Source organism: Leptodactylus fuscus, chromosome 2, assembly GCF_031893055.1.
Source record: "Leptodactylus fuscus isolate aLepFus1 chromosome 2, aLepFus1.hap2, whole genome shotgun sequence".
Taxonomy (NCBI): Eukaryota; Metazoa; Chordata; class Amphibia; order Anura; family Leptodactylidae; genus Leptodactylus; species Leptodactylus fuscus.
Window position 1 is genome coordinate 251,524,885 of NC_134266.1, and position 14,115 is coordinate 251,538,999.

The following is a 14,115-nucleotide window of genomic DNA, read 5'->3' on the forward strand; positions in this document are numbered from 1 at the left end:
AATGTGGCTGCCTCTGGCCATAGGGAGCTATACAGGGAAGGGTTTGGAACCAGAAGGCACCATCTGCTGTATAGCAGCCATGCTTCAGGATAGAGGGAGGCTATCCTAGCCTAAGGATCCTACTAATATTATAAATGTGAAAGTTTGTATGTTTGTTCCTCAATCACGGCCAAACAGTGGCACGTATTTGGCTGAGATTTGGTACATACTTATCTGTTCCCCAGGAAGGAAGAATAGGGTACTTTTCATCTGGCTCCATCCCCCAAAAGCACGCCTGGTACCGGCCAAAGTCTGTCCCCGGGTCCGCTGCAGGATCTATGATGACATCAGGCACGCTCTGTCCCCTATGCTGTGATAAGTGCGTGCCGGTGTGGGGGCAGCCCGATGGCCGAACTGCCCTCCACCATACGTTAGCTGGCTTCAGTGGGCATGGCCGGACCAGCTCGATTTTGCAGAACACCACAACTGCAGCGGCTGGAGACAGTCGGCACCCCTCACTCGCTGTCTCCTACTTCGCAGCTCGGGACCGAGCCGGACGTGCAGCCGGGCACTACAGCACCCCTCAAGTGGCGTGGCAGCGGCGAATCAGTGAGTAGACCGGGGCATTCAGGGGGACAGGGCCGGCTGCCCAGCCAAGGGGCACATGAGCTGCGTTTAGGTGGCCATACGGTCAAGCAAGATCCAAGTTCAGGGGAGAGCTGTTTTGGGGAGATGAGGAGGTGCACGGCGCCACAGAGGGGTCATGGGGGAGGAGTTTGCTGACTGCGCGTGGGAGGAGAAAAGCATGCAAGGCGGCGTTGCTATCGGGGATTGGGGGGTCCAGGCTGGGGCCCCTGAGCCAGGGAGGACTGGAGAGAAGTATTTGGGGGTCCCACATGAGAAAACAGGCAAGCCCAACATGGGTTTGTGTGGCCCGGGGGGGGGGACAGTGGTGCGGCAAGGCTTTGGGAGACAACGCAGGCTCAGCGTCCAGGTCACATGTCGGGAGGCAGAGGGGAGCGGGGACGCCGTGGGCCACGCTGCTGTGTCGCGCATAAGAGGGGAGGGGGCCACGACGAAGTCGTGGGTATTGCTAGTAGGTCATAAGTAGGAAATTTCCAGGTGTTATACACCTTGGTATTACTCCACTTTGTGATTTGGATATTTTGCTTTGGATCTTATTGGCTGGTGTGCCATAGGGCATTCAGGGAGGTGTTTTGCACTTTATAGGCTTAATCTTATATCCTTCCCTTACCCTCTTGGTAACCTATGACTTTATGTATGTTTATATCCTATGGTGGGCAATGTTTACATTGAGAAGTACTACAATACCGCACCATTACCTCTATCATTTTGGTGTTGCTGGCACTTTAACCTCACGGTTTCCCTGTTATTTATGTGTATGATTTTGTCTTCATGTGTCCTTATATTTTTAACTTTGGATACAAAATAAACTTCTAAAGTTTTATTGAAATGCGGGTGTGGTTGTTGCTTTAAGTTTGGTCTATATATATCCCATACCTTATTATGTGTTACTGGCCTCTGTATGTTTTGATCAGATTATAAGGGAATCATTGGGTTTGGACAAGTGCCATACCATAGAAAGTTCCTGCATTCATGATCATAGCCTGCCAACTAGAGATGAGCGAGTAGTATTCGATCGAGTCGGTATTCGATCGAATACTACGGTATTCGAAATACTCGTACTCGATCGAGTATCACTCGCTATTCGAATAGAAAAATTTGATGCAGAACCAGCGTTGATTGGCCGAATGCTATACAGTTGGCCAGTCAACGCTGGTTCTTCTCCTACCTTTAGAAGTCTTCTCCGTGCAGCTTCCCCGCGGCGTCTTACGGCTCTGAATTCACTCTGCCAGGCATCGGGCCTAGGCAGAGCCGACTGCGCATGCCCGCGCTACAAGAAAATGGCCGCTTTGACTGTAAGTGGCCATTTTCTTGTAGTGCGGGCATGCACAGTCGGTTCTTTCCAGGCCCGATGCCTGGCAGAGTGAATTCAGAGCCGGAAGACGCCGTGGGGACGCTGCGTGGAGAAGACTTCTCGGAGAACCCTCACTCGTGGACTTGGTAAGTTCAATTTGATCGAATGTTGCCTACCCCTGAAACGAGCATTTTTCCCCCATAGAGTATAATAGGATTCGATATTCGATTCGAGTAGTCGAATATTGAGGGGCTACTCAAAACGAATATCGAGTATTTAACTACTCGCTCATCTCTACTGCCAACACACGACATGCTTGAAAATGGACACACTGCGGTTTCCATGCAATGGTTTTGGAAATCGCAACATGTTCGCTGTGCGTATTTTTCCGCAAAGTGGGGATGGGATTCAGTAGAATCCAATCCACTTTGTTGTGACTGTAAAATGCTGTGGTTTTTTTTTTTCAGTGGTGTTTCCACCACGGGCAAACTGTGCCGTTTACGCCACGTGGGGCCCCAGCCTAAAACTGTACATATATATGCAAAAATGTATATCTTTTAATTTTCTACAAATTTAGATATGGTTATTTTCATGGGAAATCCACTTTAACACAGTAAAGATGGAGGTAATTTTATTCTTCTAAAGAGATAGCTTCACGAGGACTTGTTTTTGTGTGGGGTGAGTTATGTTTTCTAATGAAAATGAATGAAAACCCTCTTTTTTATTTACCATAGTTTGTGATAAAGTCGGCCCCCACACTTGGTTATGTGCATGGGCCGTTAGGCCTCTTCCACATGACAGTGACGTTTTTGATGGATCTAATATCTGGTTTTCACATCCATTTTGCATCAGTTTTACATTCCTTCCATTTTTCCATTTTTGATTGCCAAGTGTCTTCAGTTTTACATCAGTTTTTAACTTTCAATGAGAATAATGGACGGATTTCATTGGTCTATTTTTATTTGACCCAAACCACTGATCTGTTTTTTAACAGATGTGATCGCTTAAAAATGGATCCATTGATTTCTATTGTGTAGATGTGTCTGTGAAAACGGACAAACATAGCGCAGGTCAGTTTTTTGATGACGGGTAAAAACGGACTGTGAAAAACGTACATGTGAATGGACACGCTGTATTCAATGTGTTCTCAAAACTGTTTCAAAAGCCTGGTTCACATCTGTATCGGTAATCCATTCAAGAGAGTCCGCATGGGGACGCCCCGATCTGAATACCAAACACATTTGCAAGCGGTGTCCAGTGAAAACACACAGATCCCCGTAGAGTATAATGGGGTCCGTGTGCTTGCCACGAGATCTCCGCATGGTACACGCGGACAGGAAAGTAGTCCACAATCTACTTTCCTGTCCACATGACTCGTGCGGGCAGTGCACAGCAAGCACATGGATCTCATTATAGTCTATGGGGTCTATGGGGTCCGTGTGCTTGCCACGAGATCTCCGCATGGTACACGTGGACAGGAAAGTAGTCCACAATCTACTTTCCTGTCCCCATGACTCATGCGGGCAGCGCACAGCAAGCACACGGATCTCATTATAGTCTATGGGGTCCATGTGCTTTCACTGACAACACTGCTTGCAAATGCGTTCGGTAGTCTGTTCGGGGGGTCCCCATGTGGACTCCCCAAATGGATTACCAAACGCAGATGTGAACCAAGGGTAACATGTCTGTTTTTCAGAAGGCCCTAAAACTTACACCAACTGCGTGCTGATGTAGATTTCAGTTTCTGACGCATGCTTCTTCTGAGATACGCCAAAATTATGAAGAAGTCTACCTTTTAATAATTGTGGGGCAAATAACGTCAGCAGAGAACAGATTATGGATATAACACGGTCTTAATGAATTTGCCCTTTTATATGTGATGCATTCTACAGTATATTTCATGATAGACTAGCTTTAACATTTGGCTAAAGAAAAAAAATAATCCCTTAGGGCTTGTTCACACAGTGCAGTTTGGGAGCAATTTCACAATTAATGACCGCTAACACACGGGACAAAGAGAGAACAATCCCATTAAGATAATATAAGCTGCTGGTAACACAATGGGGTAGGAGAGATGAAAACAATGAATGAAATGAGCGGCCTCGGTGAATAGTCGCCATGGCCTGTAATTATCAAGAGCCTCAATAAAAGTGAACTGGAAATCTCTTCAGGGCCGGCTTCCAACTCTCCACTGCTGATGCTGGAAAAGAAGGAGTATAGGCAAGGAAATATTATCGGGCCAGGTTCCCACATAGCTCTTGTGGTGGCTGCAATTTAAAATTCTCTTTGCTCCAGTCCCAATTTTTTGGGAAAAAAAAGTGAAACACAAATACTGTACATTGTAACACACCACAATGGCTTTGTAGGCGCCGCCAACTGTATGTTGGTTGATGGGCTTGTAGAACTTTCTGTTGGCTCCTTCCCACATACTCGGATCTTAAAGGGATTCTACCTTTAAAAAACTTTTTTTTCTAGGTAACACGTCGGAATAGCCTTTAGAAAGGCTATTCGTTTCCTACCTTTGGAAGTGCTCTCCGCGGCGCTGTTCGTTCGAAATACGGTATGCTAATTAGTTCTCTCGCAGTGATGGGGGCGTCTCCCAGTGCAGAAAATGCAATGGGGTGTCCCCATTGCTGCTCGAAAACCGACTCCAGCGCCGCCTCTATGTTCTTCTGCATCTGCCCCTTCCTTCTTTGGCTTGACGTCGGACACCTGCGCAGTACACTCTGTTCGGCGAACTTCGCCGAACGTACTGTGCATGCCCATAGCCATAGTGCTGACACCGCAAGTTCGCCGAACAGTGCGTACTGCGCAGGCGTCTGACATCAAGCAGAATAAGGAAGGGGAGGATACAGAAGAAGACAGAGGCAGCGCTGGAGTCGTTTTCGAGCAGCAATGGGGATGCCCCCATTGCATTTCCTGCGCTGGGGCCCGCCCCCATCGCTGTGAGAGCACTAATTAGCATACCGGTACAAACCAGTATTTCGAACGAACGGCGCGGCGGAGATCACTTCCAAAGGTAGGAGACGAATAGCCTTTCTAAAGGCTATTCCGACATGTTACCTAGAAAAAATAGTTTTTTAATGGTAGAATCCCTTTAAAGAGGACCTTTCATGGTTTGGGGCACAGGCAGTTCTATATACTGCTGGAGAGCCGACAGTGCACTGAACTCAGCGCACTGTCGGCTTTCCCAATCTGTGCCCTGGGTAAAGAGCTTTCGGTCCATAACTCTTTACAGTCAGAAGGGCGTTTCAGACAGTCAGTCAGGTACGTCCTTCTCCACAGCAGCACCTATCGCGCTATACAGTGTGAGCGGGGAGGAACGCCCCCTCCCTCTGCTCATAGTGCTCGTCCATAGACGAGTATTATCGGGAGGGGAGGGGGCGTTCCTCCCCGCTCACACTGTACAGCGCAATAGGCGCTGCTGTGGAGAAGGACGTCCCTGACTGTCAGGAACGCCCTTCTGACTGTGAAGAGCTACAGTACCGGGACCAAAAGCTCTTCACCCGGGGCACAGATCGGGGTATTCAGCGCACTGTCGGCTTTCCAGCAGTATATTGAACTGCCTGTGCCCCAAATCATGAAAGGTCCTCTTTAAGGAAAAATACAGGGTTTTTTTAAAGAATTTTTTGGCAGGTTTGGACATTTTTTCTATTTTTTTTAGAATTTAGTGAAAAATGTCTGACAATAAAGTCGGTGTGAATTAGGAGCTACACAAAAAGGGTTGTAAAAAACGGGGTGAAAACCATGGCATGTATAACAATCCGCCACCCCCATAAAAACCTAAAAAAATAGTATGTGAAGGAAACCTGATAACCAGGTATAAGTGGTATACAGTGTGACATTATACAACACCTAAATACCACTGTCATATAGTTACTGAATAATGATGCTATACAGTGATTCTGACAATATACAGTATACTGCCAAAAAACCTTCCCATACAGTAGTAAGGACAAATACTGCCTATGTTAATACCTCCATAAAGACAAATAACAGCTCCAGATATAAACTAATGTAATAACAGCCCTATACAATATATTAAAATTACTGCTATACAGTTAATATTGGGATTGGTAAAACATTTAGGCCTTGGGTATGAAGCTGTCCAATGGATAGGTCATCAATATCAGTGTAGTAATGCAGCACTATACAGTGCTTATGGCTCCATCCACAGTGTGGACCCTGGAGCGGTGGCTGATCAGTGGGAGATCTGGGTATTGGACCCCAATCAATATGATATTGATGACCTATCGTAAGTAGAGATGAGCGGACACTGTTCGGATCAGCCGTTCCGAACAGCACGCTCCCATAGAAATGAATGGAAGCACCTGGCACGGCGACCGGCTGCCAGCAAAGTGTATGTGCCAGGTGCTTCCATTCATTTTTATGGGAGCGTGCTGTTCGGAACGGCTGATCCGAACAGTGTTCGCTCATCTCTAATCGTAAGGATTGGTCTGCAAAATCTAATGGCCGGACAAGCCATTTGGTAATATCACAGCACAGAGTTGATCGGTCAACCGGGACAGCTGTCCTGCGAGTGACAGTCATGTCATGTCTTTGGCCAACCTTACAATTAGCCATGCCGGATTTACTAATATTGGAGTAATGCTGAGTAATATACTTGCTCGTAGCACCAGTCTAGGACACTGTGACTGGGAATGTGGATACTGAAGTATACCAGGTTATGCCTGTACCCCTATGTGTACTAGTCCCCATGCACATAGCATATTAGCCATATAGCTTCTTTATATTGAGGTACAATCTCTGTGCTGTATGTATAGAGCAGTGGTGTGACTAGGGCTCTCCCCCCAAGACCCCCGACGGACCGAGCCCACGCGACGCATAAGGACACAAACCCCGGCTCCTGTGACATCACCATGTAGACCTGAAGCCTTCTCGAGCCAGGAGAGGTAAGTAACAGTGTTTTTTTAATGTTCCCTCACCTCCCCTGGCCCTTTGATCATTGTACTCGGGGGTCTGAAAAGACCCTTGAGCATAAGGATAGTGTTTGTAAGGTTCACGGCCTGCGGCCTTCCTTACTGATCCCCCTCCTGCTCATAGCCACCTCCGCAGAAAGGGAAGTGCCAACCGGGGTCAGTAAATAAAAAAAAATCTGCAGGGATAACGTCTGCCGCCGGGCCCCCTAATGCTCCGGGCAGCTGCTACCCTAGTAGTTACCCCCCTGGTATAGAGGTATTCTTCTGGGTGAGATAACCAATGGACAATGCCACCGTGGATTTTTGTATTGCTCTGCATGGTGCTAAATGAATCCAGAGGCGTACGGGGTACAATAAAGGTGCAATGCACTACGGTGGGGACCCAATTACCAATCTGTGCAAAATAAAGCCATAAAGTAGACACATATGTAATGTAAAAGCAGCGACTGCTAATATTTACTGACGTGAGTCATCTCAGGTTGCTGTGACCTTTACAACAGCAGAAAAGGAAGCCTAATAAGCCCTCTGTGACATCTAATATCCATTTAATGACATGAAGGGCAGTATCACAGCAATTATCACCACCGCCATACTGCAACGCTTTGATCTAATCTGCAAGGCAGGAAATGAATACAGATTACACACAGATAAAACAATCCCTATTATAACCAGTAACAGAAGGACTGCCAGATTTACTGCTCCATAATACCTGGCCGGCTCAGGTTCACACAGGGCAGCTTCATGCAATTAAAAAAAATAAAATAATTTTTGTCAAAACAAATATTCTAAAATCAGTATTGATAAATATGCATTTACAGCATTGGACTGAGGCTCTTTCCCACCCTTCCCCCCCCCAGATAAATGAATTTAGGGGCCCTCTCTTCAACCACCCCTAGGGAATACACCAGTATCCTTCAAATTTGCAAGACCATTATTTTTGGCAGTGGCCCCGTGCAGGAACAGAGGATGCTGGTAAGTGTATGTGCAATATATATACTGTCAGGGTCTGGGGTTGCTAGGTGGGGTGGCATAGACACACAAGTCCAGATTCTTTAGTCCAAAACAAACGTGGAGTTTTATTTTCACTCAAAAAGGTAGTGCAGCAACAAAAGGGAACAATACAAAAATAAATCCCTGCCTGGCTAGGCTCTAACTAAACATAGAATAGGTTACCTCACCTAGAATAACAGAAATCCAAAAACCAGTAGAATCATTCAGGACACAGCTCCAAAAATATGACCTTTCTGTTGCTCTCCAGCCAAACTCTGCCCAAAGTGTTGCTGCTGGAGCTGACTTCATAAGCCTCCTTGACGAGGAGACTCTCTGCAGCTGAGTCGCTGCCGGAACATCCCCAAAGTGTGGACTGGAGGAGGGTGGAATGACAGGTCCCACTACCAACCTACCTGCCATTCCTAAAAATCCAGCCCAGTACTGAGCATTCACCAAAATGCTCAGCAGACGAAAGTTGTCTGCTGAGAACAAACATTCCTGGAGTTTTCTCATCTCACCCACCTTAGTAGTCTGGGTGAGATGTACACCCCCTCCATTACCTGACCAGCCATCGGCTTACAATATATATATATTTTTTTATAGTCCAACCCCTTTAAGGTCTGCAATAAAACCTGGACCCTCTGTGGTACAAAACTAAATGTATATCACCATAGGATTCTGTATATGTTTTATAGAGTCAGCTGCAGGTATCTGAGCCTTGTTCTATGGCGTAATGAGGACATTAGTAGAGGGTACAACTGAAAAGGGCTCCAGAAGGCTGGGGGGCCTGGACAACATTTTCACCCCAGGAACAGTAGCAATCTCACCCTATTGTATGCAAGTCTGCGCAGGAGATACATGCATCTCTATGCAGGCAGGGCAGGAAAAAAGAAGGCACCAGAGGTGTGAGATGTGGCCGCTATTAGGTTAGCAATTTATAGATAATTGAAGCTACATGTGCTCTACAGGCATCCATGAAGTCATCTTAGTGTGCCCAGGTTGAAAGGGATATCTCCAATAGCATATCTCCCAATCGTCCCAATTTCCGCGGGACACTCACAATTTCGGTGTCCTGTCCTGCAGTCCCGGTCAGCCACAGGTATGTCCCGATTTCCTACGGACGCTGATGAGCTGAATACTAGGCGTTTAAAATAGAAGCTGTCACAGCTCAGCTCCTGCTTTAACGCTGCGCTCCGGCATTTGTAGCCGCAATGTGATGACGTCACATTGCGCGTACAACTATGTGTATGAGTGAGAGAGCGGAGAGAGCGGCGGGGGAGCGATGGAAGGTGAGTGTAAGTGTTTGTTTGGGTTAAACATTAAGGTGGAACATAATGTAGGGGGCCCATGAAACTGGGGGCAGATGAGGGGGGTGGGGAAAGAATGGCATGACACTGGGGCAGATGAAGGGGGAGAATGGCATGACACTGGAGCAGATGAAGGGGGGGAGAACGGCATGACATTGGAGCAGATGAAGTGGGGGAGAACGGCATGAGACTGGGGCAGATGAATGGGGGAGAACGGCATGACACTGGGGCAGATGAATGGGGGAGAACGGCATGACATTGGAGCAGATGTAGTGGGGGAGAACGGCATGACACTGGGGCAAATGAAGGGGGGCATGAAACTGGGGGGATATGAAACTTGGGACAGGGACAGGGTGTATATGAAACTGGGGGAGAGATGGAGGGGGGACATAATTTATGGGTGACTGTAGGAGGATTATACTGTGTGGGAGCACATGAAAAATGAATGAGAATGGGCGGAGTCAACATAAAAGTAGGCTGAGCCAAAATTTGCTGCGGCGCGCACAGCACTTTTTGTCCCTCTTTCTAATTTTCAAAAGTTGGGAGGTATTTGGGCTCTGTACTATAGGGTCCACTCTGTGCCCTGTATAGTGGACAGCCACTGGTACTACAGCTGAGCTATCAATGGGACACTTTAACTATGGGGTTTGAGAAGAGGATTTATGATAATGGATGGGCAAACAAGTTCACTTCAGAGTGACCCCAAAGAACTGTCTCAATGGAGAACCACAAGGATACAGGGACTACTAGTATAAGGCCCTACATAACGGGCCGCAGCAAAAAAGCGCTGAGAAAAAACCTGCTTCGCTTTCACAGAAAGTCTGCATAATTTTCCGCTACGGACATTCTGCTTCAATTATACGTATAGGGAAACCGCTGGCGTTTCCGTAGGTATAATTGACATGCTGCAATTTCCAAAACCGCTGCTAGAAACCCATCTACTTTGCAGTGACTGTAAAACACCAGGGTCAAACTGCGGCATTTATGCCACGTGGGGCCCCAGTCTTAAAGATGACTTTAATGCTTGGAGTCTGGGTCTACTGCCTGGGTTCAGATCAGGGAATCCAGCCAATGTACGGACTGGATGTATCAGACACTATTCTCTTAAACCATTTCATTCCTTTTTCCTATCTGCACTAGCTCTGCTTTTTCTAATCCTCCTATCTTTTGGCACCTGTAGGAAATTCTTTGTTGTTTCCTACAAAATTGGACATGTATTGTGAGTCATGAGCCAGGATGAAGTCCTAAATCCAGGAAATAAAATAAACCGGACAGATCAAAGTAGATGCACACCAGGACCAAGCGCCGGTAATTGGAGGAGTGATCCATTGCCAAACATGAAAGAGCAGGATCTGAATCTGCTAACACCAAACCGGCAATAACACAAGTTTACTCCCTAGTTAGAGATTTACATACGAGGAAAGGTTTTCTCTATGGCGTTTGAGAGTGAACTTCGTGATAATGGCCGGGCGGATTGGTTCATGGAGTCACACAAAGTGGAGTGAAGATTATGTTTTGGATTCTTGCCTAGTGCCAGCGGGTTTTACTTAATCCTTTTCATCTCACAAAGAGACTGATCCCATGACATCACTTACTGCTGCAGGAGCGGTGACAAATACTCATCTCATAGACGCAGCCCGTGGCTGAATTTCACATAGCTCCGCTCTACTTCATATTTGTCTCAGACACATTTTTAGTATCAGTTTACCTGCGATTTCCTCGTCTTAATTTCTTTACTGCCAAAGGGAAGCTAAGCAATCTAAGGTTTACTAGGTAATAGGATGGGAAAAAATCCGTCAGCCAAGTCTCTGTCATCTGGTTGTTTACCTACTTGAGGTGGCCATACATGTTAGATTGGTGTTGGCTGAATGGGAAGATTATGGGAGAACCATTCATGGGTATGAGGATTGACTGGCACACCGACAAAGTAGTCTGACGGTGGCTTTCTTCTTCACCACTCATCTAGTCCATGGCCGGGACCTTTCCTTGTTATGTATTTGCCAAGGTGATGGAATTGCCGTTTAAGCAACTTTCAAATATGCAACAGGACATATTAAGTATGCCAGTCTAAGGCTCCATTCCCACGGAGTAACGAGCCACGCATTCAGACACATATACACGTGTCAGAGTGTGAGCACTCAAAACAGATCCCATTCACTTCAACGTGTGCTGGCTCACGCACGCTATACATTGAAATCAATGGCTTAAAAACCCTCCTATTGATTTCAATGTGTAGCGCGCGTGAGCCGACACACATTGAAGTGAATGGGATCTGTTTTGAGCGCTCACACTCTGACATGTGTATAAGTGTCTGAATGCGTGGCGCGTTACTCCGTGGGAACGGCGCCTTAATGGATTCCCCAATAAGAGTACAACTTACCAGAATTACTAAGAGGCTCTGGCCTTGCGCTTGATCGCATATCTATGGTAGTCACAGACTAACATAGATTTGTGCTAGATTCCTGTTCCACAGTCTAGAATAGTAGTTAGCCGGGTGCAGAGGCTTATATGTGCCACGATCCACTTTCACGGTGCATCCATCTTGATAAATGTGGTCAGTAAGTAAATGAAGCTATCTAAAATTCAACACTGCCCTGGTTCAAAGATGCTAAACTAATCCCATAGTATTTACCAGAGCCCAAAGCAAGGCAGGATGGACTTGGCTGTTTTGATACCCAGGTTCCAACCCGAGACCACGGTGGCAGAAAATCGATGCACTTGTAGACTAAAGATCATCCAAGGAATTGTAAAATAGAATAAAAGATAAGTCATGGTCAAATCCAAAAGGTCACAGATACAGCTGAATGAGGAACAAGAGGCTACTCCAGGAGAGGACACCAAAGTAAGATAGTGAGCGCAAAATGTGAGAACACAGAGTCTAGAATACAAACACAATCACAGGTATCTAATAAATCTCAATACTAGGTATAAATACCCCACCTCAGCTCTTGATTGGACACCGAGGCACCACTCTGATTGGCTCTGCATCTCAAAGCAGACCCAGCCAAAGTTTCACTCGTAGGCATGGCAGTATTAAAGCAATTGCTGTGAGCAGTGCAGCGCTGAATATGCAAGTTGGAGAGGCAGAAGCACAGACACTGAGATTCCTAACATTCCCCCTCTCCCTACGTCACTCCTATACCCCATGTGAAGTCGCTTCAGGCAAAGGAGTGAGGCAGGGAGAAGAAGCCATCTCATCAGTGATTGATGGTTGTGCATACAGGGGTAGCTGTCAATCATTGATATCACTGACCTCCTCCTGGACTTCTCACAATAGAAAAAACTGAAATTTCAATGCATAAATGAGAGTAATGGTTTGTGGCCTTTGTCATAACCTCATTCCCAACAAACACAGCCATTGGGTTGCCTCTGGATCACAGTATGTGGCTTCTGCATGATACTGTGGATACTGTTGTTGGTACCTGGTCCAGCCCAAAGGCCCTTGTTCCCTGCAACCTGAATGCCTAACAGGCTCACCTGCTTACATTAGGGTCACAATAGCGTTTGCGCACTCTACCACTAAATCTGCATAAAACCTGTAGGGGGGCTTTTCTCTCCACTGGTTTCCTTATAAAATCGGTGGAAGCCCAGCAGACTCCATTATAATCTATAGGGTCCGCGGATTTCCGCGTGTAACCACTATTAAGCAGAGAGGGTTGTCGTCTTTTGGGTCCCCATGCAGACCTGAACACTATTGTGGACCGAGCATTAATCTTTACACTACAGGAACGCATACCTCCCAACTTTTGAAGAACTGAAAGAGGGACAAAATGTGTGGCGCGCGTAGCGCGCCGCGGCAAATTTAGCCCCGCCCACTTTTGTGTTGACTCCACCCACTCGTTAATTTTTCATGTGCCCGCACACAGTATAATCCTCCTACAGTCACCCGTAAATTATATGTCCCCCCTCTATCTCTCCCCCAGTTTCATATACACCCTTCATCTGCCCCCAGTTTCATGTCCCTCTTCCATCTCTGCCCCCAGATTCATGTCCCTCCATCTCTGCCCCCAGATTCATGTCCCACATCTCTGCCCCCAGATTCATGTCCCTCCATCTCTGCCCCCAGATTCATGTCCCCTCCATCTCTGCCCCCAGATTCATGTCCCTCCATCTCTGCCCCCAGATTCATGTCCCTCCATCTCTGCCCCCAGATTCATGTCCCTCCATCTCTGCCCCCAGATTCATGTCCACACATCTCTGCCCCCAGATTCCTGTCCCACATCTCTGCCCCCAGATTCCTGTCCCTCCATCTCTGCCCCCAGATTCATGTCCCCGATCTCTGCCCCCAGATTCATGTCCCTCCATCTCTGCCCCCAGATTCATGTCCTCTCCATCTCTGCCCCCAGATTCATGTCCCCACATCTCTGCCCCCAGATTCATGTCCCACATCTCTGCCCCCAGATTCATGTCCCACATCTCTGCCCCCAGATTCATGTCCCTCCATCTCTGCCCCTAGATTCATGTCCCTCCATCTCTGCCCCCAAATTCATGTCCTCTCCATCTCTGCCCCCAGATTCATGTCCCCCATCTCTGCCCCCAGATTCATGTCCCCCATCTCTGCCCTCAGATTCATGTCCTCTCCATCTCTGCCCCCAGATTCATGTCCCCCATCTCTGCCCCAATGTCATGCCGTCCTCTCCTTCATCTGCCCCCAGATTCACGTTCCACCTCCACATTAAACTTACCTTCTCCTCCGCTCCCTCGCCACCTCTCTCGCTGACACATGCGTCTGAAGGAAGGAGCTGACACAGGTCAGCTCCTCGCTTCTCCGCTGCCCGCCTCTCTCCCTGACATACGCGGCTGAAGCTGCTCGCGTGCTCGCTTCGCCGCTGCGTCTCTCTCTCTCGCTGACACATGCGGCTGAAGCGAGGAGCTGACCTGTGTAACTATCCAGCTATTTGCATGCAGAATATGTCTCCTCTTACACAGGATGCATATCCTGATTCTTCACCCACTCATT